Here is an 11,170-nt window from a genome sequence, read left to right as displayed (position 1 = left end):
TGGGATAAGTCCTTGTTTCAGAGGAGAAAATCCAGGGCAACTTCCAGCTTCTCCAACCCTTCCTTGCCAAAACTCTCTGCTGAACCTGAATTCCTAAGTGCCTATGCTATTCATTAATGAAAACACCCAGCCCTGTTTGGGAGCCTGTTAATCTAAAATTAGGCTGTTGTTATCTCCTGGTGGGCTTGTCCCTGCAGTCCTGCCACGAAGCCACACGCCCATGAGGAATGCTGAGCGCTGAGCTCACAGCACTGCTTCTTGGCAAACTTGGCTCCTCTGCCTTGTCTCAGCTGCAGATCTACCCAATGCAACATCCACTCACTCCTCATCCAGTTTGCACTGATGGTGAACAAGCTCACTGCTATTACCCCAAGGCTCCCTCTCTTCTGAAACGCTCCCAAACATTAATTCAGCTTTCTCCAGCAGTAGGCAGCCCACCTCATTCCTTATCCTTCCCAGATCCCGCTTGCCATGCAGATTTAACCAACCCTGCTAGAAGGGTGGTAGGACACCGGCACAGGGTGCCCAGAGAAGCTGTGGCTGCCCCATCCCTGGCAGTGTTCAAGGCCAGATTGGAGACAGGGGCTTGGAGCAACCTGCTGTAGTGGAAGGTGTCCCTGGCCGTGGCAGGGGTTGGAACTGGATGAGCTTTAAGGTCCCTTCCAACATAAACCAGTCTGGGATTCTATGATCTACAGATGCCAAGGGAATAGCTGCGATGAAGAAACAAGAACAAGAGAGATTCATGGGACCCACTAACCCAAACCACAGACAGACAGAACAGCAAACTACTAGCAGGAATAACGCTTCATCTTCCTCCTTAACTGCATTTGCCCAAGTTCCATTTTGTCCATGGAAGTGTTTCTACAAAAATATGCTTTTATGCTACCAGAACCTCCATGTGTGATGTTAAGTTACAAGGGGGAAAATGGTTTTGTTGGTACAGCTTCTTTGGGAATTATTAGTACAGCCATAATAGGATACAATTTCCTCTATTGGTACAGAAACAATGTGCTCCACTTTCCTGGAGCCAGAGCTGGCTGCAGCTGATCCCAACAGCAGTTCCTCAGCTCTGGGCACCTCCAGACTTCAGATAAAACAAATACTTTCTCTCCCAGTGGGTTAAGTCCAGGCTTCACTGGAGTGGGCAGGATTTCTGCAAGGTTTAGGATCCAAAAGCAGCTTCCACCTTGTGAGAGTCATTCAGAAGCTGGGAGCAGGGCCTGTGAGTTTGGGAGCCAGAAAAAGCCTCCTTCTGGCAGCATTGTGGGGTACGTGGAACCCCTGGAGCTGGCTCTGACACAGGGTCTAGCTGTACACCACTGCAGCTATGTTTGCAGAACAGCTCCTCAAAGAGCCCCAGAAGAAACTCTTTCCTTTGCCCAAGATGCCAGAGACATGGTGTTCCCTTGCCAACACGACTCAAATATTAACCCAGGCACCTGGCACTTGTGGTACAATCAGATAAAAGGGGAAAACACAGTTCAAGTAACTTACCATGGCCTAAAAATGATGCTTCAGGACAGGAAACACGGCAATGGATCCCTCTGTATTTTGTGCAATCCAAGTCCCCATTGTCAACACCATCCTGGTGCTGATACAGAGCACCTCTCTTGTAGACCAAAACCTCTTTCTTCTGTGTAAACCTAGATCCATCTCTTGCCTTATAGTGGGAGAATAAGCTCTGCCATGCTGAATACACCTTTCTGTATTCTGTTTGTTCACTGCCTCACAGAAAATGCTTATTCTGTGCGAGTGGGAACATCTCTATTAAAAAGGACATGCAGCAAGTCCCCAAGTCACTGGTTTAGATACCAGAGCTGGTCAAGAAAATACACTGTCTCCCAAATGTTCACTACAAATATAAAATCTGAGACTAGACAAAAATCCCTATTCCCCATTTATACAGCAGGTTTCCTCCAGATGCTCAGTGGGAGCCTTCAGAGCCAAGTGCCTCCTATTAAGCATCTGCACAACACCATCACCAGGCCCTTGATCCTAATTGGCACCCTTGGGTGCCCTTTTATGTGAATGAGCAATAGTCCTCTGCTCCTGATCCGAACAGCTCCTGCAGGCTCTCTTGCACCGTTAGGTATTGCCCAGTTTGCTCTGAAACACTGGGCTTTGGAGAACAATTCCCTTTGTACACTTTCCCTGGACAACCTCACAGAGCCACCTTAGGCTCCATGTGTGCAAAGTGTCCTGAGATGCTGAAATAAATCCGAGATTGGGTTGTGTGAGCCCAGCTCTGAGAGGTGATCCCCTGCTGACAGCAGCCATAGAAAAGAAGGAATTGCAGCTGGCTGTGGACAGAGAGCCATGTATTTCCTTTGCTGCTGAATAGCTTGAAGCTGCCCCTGTGGCACCTGTCCAGGTCTGGGTTCCAGCTATGTCCTGTCAGGGTGCCTTACTAAAATAAAGGCAGTGCAGACTTTTCTTGCCAGTTACATACTGATTTCCATGTGGACAGAGCCCTGGCACTCAGGCTTCAGGAGGCCATGGTGTACTACAGTTAAGTCTTTTACCCAGGACTGACATAAAGTTGTCAGCATGACCTGCTAAAGAGACACCAAACAAGCAATAAACCCCCCAAGTGACCATGGTGGAGCAGCTCCTTCCCTCAGCAGGGACAGCCAGGCATTGCCACAGGTAATACTTCCGACACAGCTATGTCCATCCATGATCTACCTGTCAAATACAAAGCTAGGGATACTTCCTAGGTAGCACAATGGACAGAATTCACTTCCTCTTGCATCCTGCACCTTCTTACAGACTTCTGAGCTAAAATAATTTGGATTTCATCTGTTTTAAAAGGTCTGTGACTCACAGAGCCATGTGTACTGCCCGTGCAGACTATGTCTGGGTGCAAATTCAAATACCATACCCCAGAGTTGGATGAGGACCACAGGGGGGATCCCCAGAGTGCAGTAGAGGGGGAGAATCCCCTCCCTCAACCTGCTGCTCACACTGTGGAGGTGCAGCTCAGCACACTGGGGGGGGTTGGGCTTTAGTGCACACTGAAGCCTGGTCATAGGGAGCTTCTCCTCACCCAGCACCCCAAGTCCTTCTCCTCCGGGCTGCTCCATCCAGACTCACCCATCCTGATGAAGACACTAACTCTGGAGATCCTCACCACGTGAATGGGAGCAATTACAAGATATTTAATAAGGAAAGCAGAGCTGAAACTGTGTTTAGATTCAGCCCACAAGGCACATCTGCCTGTGGGCAGGCACCAGCTTCCCTTTGGCATGTTCCAGGGTGCAGTGGTCTCAGCCCAACCCGGGTGTCTCAATGCACTTTGAGTTCATAAAGCAGCTCCCAGCTATGGAGTGCTGTAATGAGAGTCTCTCTTTGCAGTGCTTCAGAGAGCAGCTCCTGGTGAAACCTGCCACCCTGCCAGGCAAACAGCTGAGCTGCTTTTTAGATGCCCAGGGACCACACCAGTGGGCATCAACAGCAGTGGTACCAGCAGAGGAGATGGCTGGGAGTGATCTCAGCAGGGAGTGATCCCTACAGATCACAGCCTGTGCACTGCTTCTAGCCCTGGGCAGTGGGCAGAGTGTGATACATCCTTACCCACTCAGCCCTCTGCACAGGAACTGATGGACAGCCAGGCCAGCCCTCTTTGCTAATAAATTCTTCAAGTGCCTGAAATCAGCAGCCCATCACTTAATTGGGAATGATTCTTCTTTCCATGTAAGCCACTTAAAAAAAGATGTAATTACACCCCAGGAGATGAAACACTCGCTGTTCTTTAAAAGCTGACTGTAGCTCCTATTACCTGCAAGCACAGAAGAAAAACCTGCCAGCATCCTCCTTTGTGACAAGCCCAACTGCAGCTTTACCATGTTAATAACCATTTTTAGCCTGCTGTTGTCAGGAGTTTGCAGGGCACTTACAGTAACAGCCCTTAATGGGCACTTTGCCATCCAGTCATCCCGGTGATGAGCTGGATCTGACACTGGACCCAGTTCAGAGGACTGAATGAATGCCCTAGGAAAGGAAGCAGAGCTGCTTTGATCCTGTGAATATAGCGTTCCTGGAGAGTGCCACAGGCTGCCTTTAAACTCCTCATCTGTCCACACAGCCCAGGCCAGGCATCAGTTCATGTTACAGCACTCCTGTTCCCCGTGCCTTCCTCCCTGCTCGCAGGACAGGATCTCCCTTTGATGTCCAGGGCACCAGGATCCCTTTATTATGCTGATCTCTGCGAGAACTGCACGGTGAGATGCTCTGTGCTGCATCAGCCAGCCCCCCCTTCAGCTGACCCATGTTAACTGAGTTAAACTCTTGTGGCCTCAACACAAAGGCCGTTAACAGGCGACAAACTGTCCTAAACCTGTCCTTTCCTTCAACCCAAAGCCCTCGTGGCATTACTTATGTGACCAACAGCAAATCAGTCCTGTCTCACCAACTGTGACCCAGGACCTGCAGCTAGCAAAGCCCAACCGTGCCACCACACTGCTTTCCAAGGAGCTCTCACACGCTCCTCCTGGCCCTGGGTTGAAGCACAAAATCTACTTCAGCAACAAGGAACTTGAGTGCTAATGGAGGACTTGGCCAGTGACCTGAATGCTGGACCTCAGCACCAGGAGGACTGAGCTCAGTCATGCGGAAGATCCCAGTTTAATTGAGGCCTATTCTGACCTTCACAGTCCTCAAATTAAAATGTATTTAGAGCTTGCAAAAGGTTTGACCCTTCTTCATTTGAACCTCCTAAACCCTGCTGAAAATCTTGTCACCTGGACCTAAACCAAGGCCCAAATCCCTCTCTGAGCCCATGTGGTGAGAGGTAGGATCCCGCTTTAGCACTCAACACATCCAACCCAGCTCCTGCCTGCAGGAGGCAGAGCCAGGCTGCAGGGCTGCTGATCCTGACTGCCCTGGGTTAGGCGTGAGCACATACTCACATTGCTCTAGCATTAGCCAGAGCACACAATGCAAACTTTGTGCCTGTGTTATGCTTTTGCCTAGCTGTTACCTGATCTGCTGTGAAGGCTGCAGCCTGGCTAGACTGCGCCTGACCCAGCTAAGCCCTGCCAGGGCACACTTAACCCTTTCTATTGATTTCACCAAGTTTGAACTGGTAAAGGAAGTTTACCCTGGAACTGTGCCCAGGGGCTGTGACAGTTTGGAGCAAACATACTTAAAACTAGATTTAATTCTGAGCTCTGACCTGAGTGACATCCCATGCCTGGGAAGGATGGGTGCTTCCATCCCACTGCCTGCGCTTGAGGAAACCAGTGGCAACAGGGATTACACTTCAGGCTTCACAATGGGAGCCCACAACCTCCAATTTAGGATCTCATCCCACCTCCCGCACACTGAATGTGTCTGAAGTGGGAGGCTGTCAGTCAGTCTCTGAAAGGGCAGACCACAGCCTGAGGGCATGGTCCTGGGCTTGGACTGAGTCTCAGTGGCAAATAACATTTATTGTCCCCATTGGCTCAGTATTAGGAGCAACTGGACGGCTGTGGGCTTTCAAATGGAGATAAACTCATGCATAAGTACCTCTGAACAGTTAAAGCCCAGCTGAATGGTCATCTGTACAGGCAGGGTGGTGGGTCCTCACATTTTAGGCAATGTTTAACTTCTCTAAAGGACCAGCTTTACTCTTGCCTTTCCCCTTTACCATGCAGTGACTATTTAATATTGTTCCAATGGTGATTTTTAAGAAGCACCAGGAGATGCCCCATCCTTGGCAGTGTTCAGGGCCAGGATGGATGGGGCTTGGAGCAACCTCATCTAGTGGAAGGTGTCCCTGCCTGTGGCAGGGGGTTGGAACTGGGTGAGCTTTAAGGTCCTTTCCAACCCAAACCATTCTATGATTTGATGATCTCTCAGGTCAAACCTGTGAACAATCTGCAATGCAATAGTTGAAGCAGTCCAGACAACCTTAAATCAGTCCTTCTAGGCTCATGCAATACACCAGCTCATCCCTATCTTCTTCAGTGCATGCAGAGATGCTCTAAGGAGCACCTAGGCTGCAAAAGGAGGGAAAGTAGAGATGAAACCCTGTAAATGCACTGGGGAAGCTTGCACAGAACTCATTCACCTGAGCAGCACAGACACATTTCAGCCACGTCAGGGACAGCAGCTGTAAACCTGCAAATGCACAATAACCATTTCTTGTCATTCACTTGCAACCACATACCCCACAAGAAAACAAGGATTCAGTCTGACCAGATGGAGTTGGCAAAGATGTGAGCTACTGGAGTAAGGAACACGGGGCATACACTGACTGAGAGCAGCACCCAAACCTGCCTGTCCCAGGAGATCAACCTGGGGCTCTGCTGTACAAACTTCTGCAGCATGACTCCCCAAAACCCAAACCTCGCTGCTGTTACTGTCCAAAACTACATTTTTCCCTATCCTGGCTATACAGATTCATTACTATAATTACAAGGCATTAATTCCTAATTGCTCAACTAATTTCTGTATTTGAAAAGGAAGAAGGATGTGGAGGGTGTTTACTGCACCCACATGCCCTTGACCTTAAGCCTTGATGTCTACAGATGAAAGCAAGGCAGAAGGAAAAGTTCCTTCTGCTTTCAAAGGCAGAGCTCTGTGTTTGTGTCCCACAAACAGAGCAGGGCAGAAAACCTCATGGAAGCTTCATTGCAGAGAAGGTACCAAGTTTTGCCAAGAAAAAACATTAGTGGAAATGGGACTTCCAATTAAAACCTGATAAATCTGGGGAATCAACTTGGATGAGTGGTTAAAATAAACCAGTCTAACATCCTGATCAGTCTGATGGGGGGACACCTCTGCTCCCTAGCAGGTGGAGCAACCTGTGCAGCTGAATCCAGCTCATCCTCCTGCAAGGGGTTTGTCCTGGAGCAGCCCAGGGCTGAGCAGAGGGGTGTGGATGGAGAAACAGAGGCAGCTTCACCAAGCTGGGATGAAGCAAGGGCTAAGGGAGGTGCTCATCTCCTCCTCACCAGCTGTACCACTCCTTTCCAGGGTGCTGATTTCATCCTTATTCAGGGAGAGCAAAACAAGGCAGAGAGAGCAAAATATCTCTGCCTGCACCTACCTCTGTCCCACGCAAGTGCTGGTAAGTGGGGATGGAGAGGCAGAAAGAGGCACACACAGCTCACCCCACACATCCCAAGAGGTTGTCAAGGGTCACCGGCTCACATTAACTGGTGTTGTCTGGGCACTGCTAGCTCCTGCCCACATACAGACTGTCTCCAGTTAGCTCACACCATGCCCCTGCTGTACCAGGTAAATTAAGAGGGGGACAGGTTTTGGAAAGACGTGTGGCAATGGGCAAAGGAGGGAATTTCGATCAGACAGGGGTAAGCAACAAAGAGCCATACTCAAACCTCCCCTCTTCAGCCTCATGGGTGTACTTGTGCTAACACCATCCCTGCAGTACTCATGTACCATTTTAGAGCCACTCTTTGAATCAACACGCTAAAGACCTTCACTTCCCCTTGCAGGAGGAGGATTGAAGGTACTGATTCAAGCCTCCCCCACGCCTCAGATCCCTGCAGGTCAGGAAAAGACAGCCGTCCTCTTCGCCTCCCCACCCAGAGAGAGCGCAGGGAGAGAAGCAGCACTCAGAAACACCAGAAGCAGCACCTCTGCAGGACTCAGAGGACTAACCCCCCTGCCCAGCCCTACCTGCAAAAGCTCCTTCAGCTGCGGTGTCCCCCCAAAGATGAATGTGCAGCAGCTTGCAAACAACCTCCAGGCACTTCAGCCCCCCCAGGCTGGCAGCGGGTACCTCGGATGGCAGCAGGGGCGGCTGTGGGTGAGGCTGAGTGTTACCTGCCAGGGCTGAGAGGGCTGGCTCTGGAAGCCAAGCCTTGTTTTGAGGAGGAGACTTGGGTGTGTTTTGCCCTTCAGGGAAATCAAACAGGTTTCTCCTTACAGGTCTCCCCTCCCTGTGAGCTCGCCTCTACATTCCTCACATTCTCCAGCAAATGCCACGTTCCCCAGCCCTGTGCTGGGATGGGGCAGCACAGAGCAGTCCCCCAGCTCTCACCCCACTGAATTTCATCCCAGGCCAAGCACTCCCAGCCCTGAAAGAAGGGGGCAGCCGCCACCCTATGCCTACCAGGTACCAGCAAGCCCATGAGTCTCAGAGCCGCTTGCAGCGGTGGTACCCAGGTAGCAAGAGGGACTGGTGTAATTAGCACCCAGCAGTGATTGTCTAGTTGTAACTAATTAAATGAGGTGCACAGGTGTGAATATCACTATTCACTGCAGAGGAAATTGCCAGTTACTCTGCTCCTCCTCAGTTCAGTTCCCCTTCTAATTGCTGTGGTCGCACAAGATCCCTGAGGCCCAGCTTTAGTGAGTCTCTGAATGGACAAAACAGGACCCTGGGACACACATTTTGCCAGTTCCTAAAGACTGGTGGTTGGAGACATGAATTTAGAACACTTGTGAGAAGCCAGGACTTCAGCCCAGCACTGCTGCACATGAGAAGGTGATGAAGCCCCAGCTAAGCATCTCTCAGGTCCTCTTCCCACCTCAACACACACTTTCTCCTGCTCCATGCACCAACCAGAAGTAATATCATGCCTGCAGTAGATGGGCTGCTGGAGAGAAAGGCTCCAGTTCTCTCCTTGCAGCAATGTGATGGATCTGCTGTACAACAGTGGGCAAATCCCAGCAGGCCAGGCTGGGATGTGCTGTAACAGGGATAATAACCCATCCCTGGCTCCCAGCAGCACAGGGAAGATAAGGTCTGAAAAGCCCTGATGTCAACGTTGTTACTCTGATCCCAGATCTTTCCCTCTGATGTATTCAGGCTGAAACACCACAACTTCAGCTGAGCTTCCTTCCCCAGAGGCTGCTGGCGATCCCAACTCAGATAAAGGAAGGAGAGCAGATGTAATATCCACAGATCCACACCCTGAGGTGGGAGTGGGCACAGCAGGGTATCCAGCCCAGGAAAACACGAGGTGTTTGAAGTGGGCTGTTTAAAACATGGCTGAGACCCTACCTCTGTGAAGCATCCTCTGCTTCAGGGCTCCAGCTGACAGTGCAGCTTTATTTTCAGTAACCCCTGAGTCATCCCATCGTTTGCTGAAGGTTTGTTCAGGTTCTTTCCTGAAGTAAGAGTGACTAACAGCCTGGCCAGCCTCTCGGGTGCAGGAGGTGCTCTGCCAAGAGAACAGAAGGGACACCCCAAGCTCTAAGGACTACGCTTGTTTTCCAGTCTGAACACACTGTTCCACAATGAACATTCAAACAAACAAAAAAAGCACCTATCATGAGCACCTTGATGTTAAAACACCAAAAGAAATGGATGAGGAGATGCTAAAACAATACACACAGAAGCTGAGTGTTGTTTTACTACATGCAGACTAGTCTGTTGAACTGGCACCCACAGAGGCTAAAATATCAGCTGTCTATCAGCACTCAGAGGAAAGGAGAACACCAGGAACTGCTGTTCTAATTAACTAAGAGGAGATAGGTGCAGCATGAAGTAACATTTTAGCTTGAAGACACGGGCCCAAGCACATGTACAAAACCTCCTAAGACAGGTCATGGTCAGGGGTGTGGTGACAAGGGAGAGTAGCTGAGAACCTATTTGCAAGCTGGCAGCTCCATCACAACAAACTTGGGTGAGCAAGTTGTCAGTGAAAGACACGCAGCACAGCACGTAGCCTGGTGAGATACACAGACAAGACTCTTCTCCTCCATGTGAACCACCATTCAGACCTTGTCAGATCAACTCTCTACAAAGTTTCCTCACTCTCCAGCCTCCTTATGCCACCCAAAGCCCCGCTGATCTAGCACTGACCTGGCACGCACGGCCTCCCTCTGCTTCAGGAATCTGCTCCTTTGCTGCTCCAGTCTGAAACCTGTATCAGTCCCACAGGGGGTTCTCCATACTGTCCTTATCCTGCAGCAATGCTCCTGAGAGAGGGGGCAAAATGAGGCATTTTAGTTCACTTCATGTACCCACAGCTTTCTGGTGTGAATGCTACCTGGGTCATTTCAGCTGCTGGCTAACACAGCAAGGCTGTTGCACAGCAGCACTTGTGTGAAGGACATCACCCGACTACTCACTGCTGTACATCACACCAGCCACATTCAGCTCCCTGGGAGTAAAGCAAGAGGAGAGTTAAAGCTTCCCTGGGAAAGACAAGGGAGAACTATGACACTGCTGCAACTGCCACACATGGACAGTTTACACTAGAATAAAAGGGATTTTATTCTGCTATATCCACTCCCCTCTCAGCTTATTTCCCATTTCAACGAGGTACATTTAAGAAGCCATGATCCAGTTGTTAATGAAGCCCTGGGGAAGGGCAGCAGCACAGCGTCTTTCCCTTACATGCACAGTCCTTCAGTGCAGACGTACCCATGTCTCCTGGCAGCGCACTGCTCCGCTGTGGCAATGCCTGCGCTTCAGCTGCTGCCTTGCATGGAATGTACCAGCTTATCCTTGTGGGTAAATCCAAGACCTACCCAGCAGTTGTCTCTCTCCTGTCTGTTTCGAAGCAGTGTCACCCTCCATCTCAGGGGAGCTGCTTTCATTTGCAGCAATATAATTGCCAGGAGAATCAAGCTCACGCATCTCAGAGACTCAAGGTTGGCACAGGAGGATCACCAACAACACATCCCTCAAACACTGCACCCTTGTCACCATTTAGCAGATGGCAGCCAAACACTGCTTCTACAGAAAGAGTAAAGCTGGGAAGCTCTTCCAGCCATAGGTGCTGCCAAAGAGGAGCAGAAGTGGACATTCCAAGGACAGAATGAATGTCACAGACCTCTCAGGGATTGGGTGTCCCAGGGGAGAGCACTTCAAAAAGCCTGGAAAGAAGCCTCAAGAGCAGTTGTCTTCCAGGACTGGCAGAACACAGAAAGGGACCTTCTATCTTCCTCACATGGACTAGGACAACACCAGAGAGTCAGGGACAGTAGATAACAAAGGATACACAGTATATATGTATATGCATGTCAGTATACAAGTAAACCACAGCTTTGCCTTATTTCCCAGTGAGGAGAGCAGAACAGGAACACACCTTCCTTTTCTCTTTTTCTTTTTTTCTCCCTCAGTAGAAAAGGTTTTTCATAAGCTTTGCTCAGCTGACAACCACCACAGCCAACCATGCAGACAGCTTACCTTGAACTGGAGCTGCCGTGTCACCACAGTTCGCAGTCCTCCCATTCTGCAAACAGAGCTCAGCAAAAACATATG

General features: G+C 49.9%; 1 long non-coding RNA gene across 1 annotated transcript in view; it reads left to right on the top strand.

Annotated features, from left to right (window-relative positions):
- Positions 1-11,170, top strand: part of LOC133265390 (uncharacterized) — a 396,645-nt gene that overhangs the window by 7,880 nt on the left and 377,595 nt on the right. The window lies entirely within an intron of this gene.

The sequence above is a fragment of the Pezoporus flaviventris genome, unplaced genomic scaffold, assembly GCF_033815535.1.
Source record: "Pezoporus flaviventris isolate CSIRO_AGI_PZ_B2104156 unplaced genomic scaffold, CSIRO_AGI_Pfla_v1 ptg000005l, whole genome shotgun sequence".
Taxonomy (NCBI): domain Eukaryota; kingdom Metazoa; phylum Chordata; class Aves; order Psittaciformes; family Psittacidae; genus Pezoporus; species Pezoporus flaviventris.
This window is presented reverse-complemented; position numbering and strand designations above follow the sequence as displayed.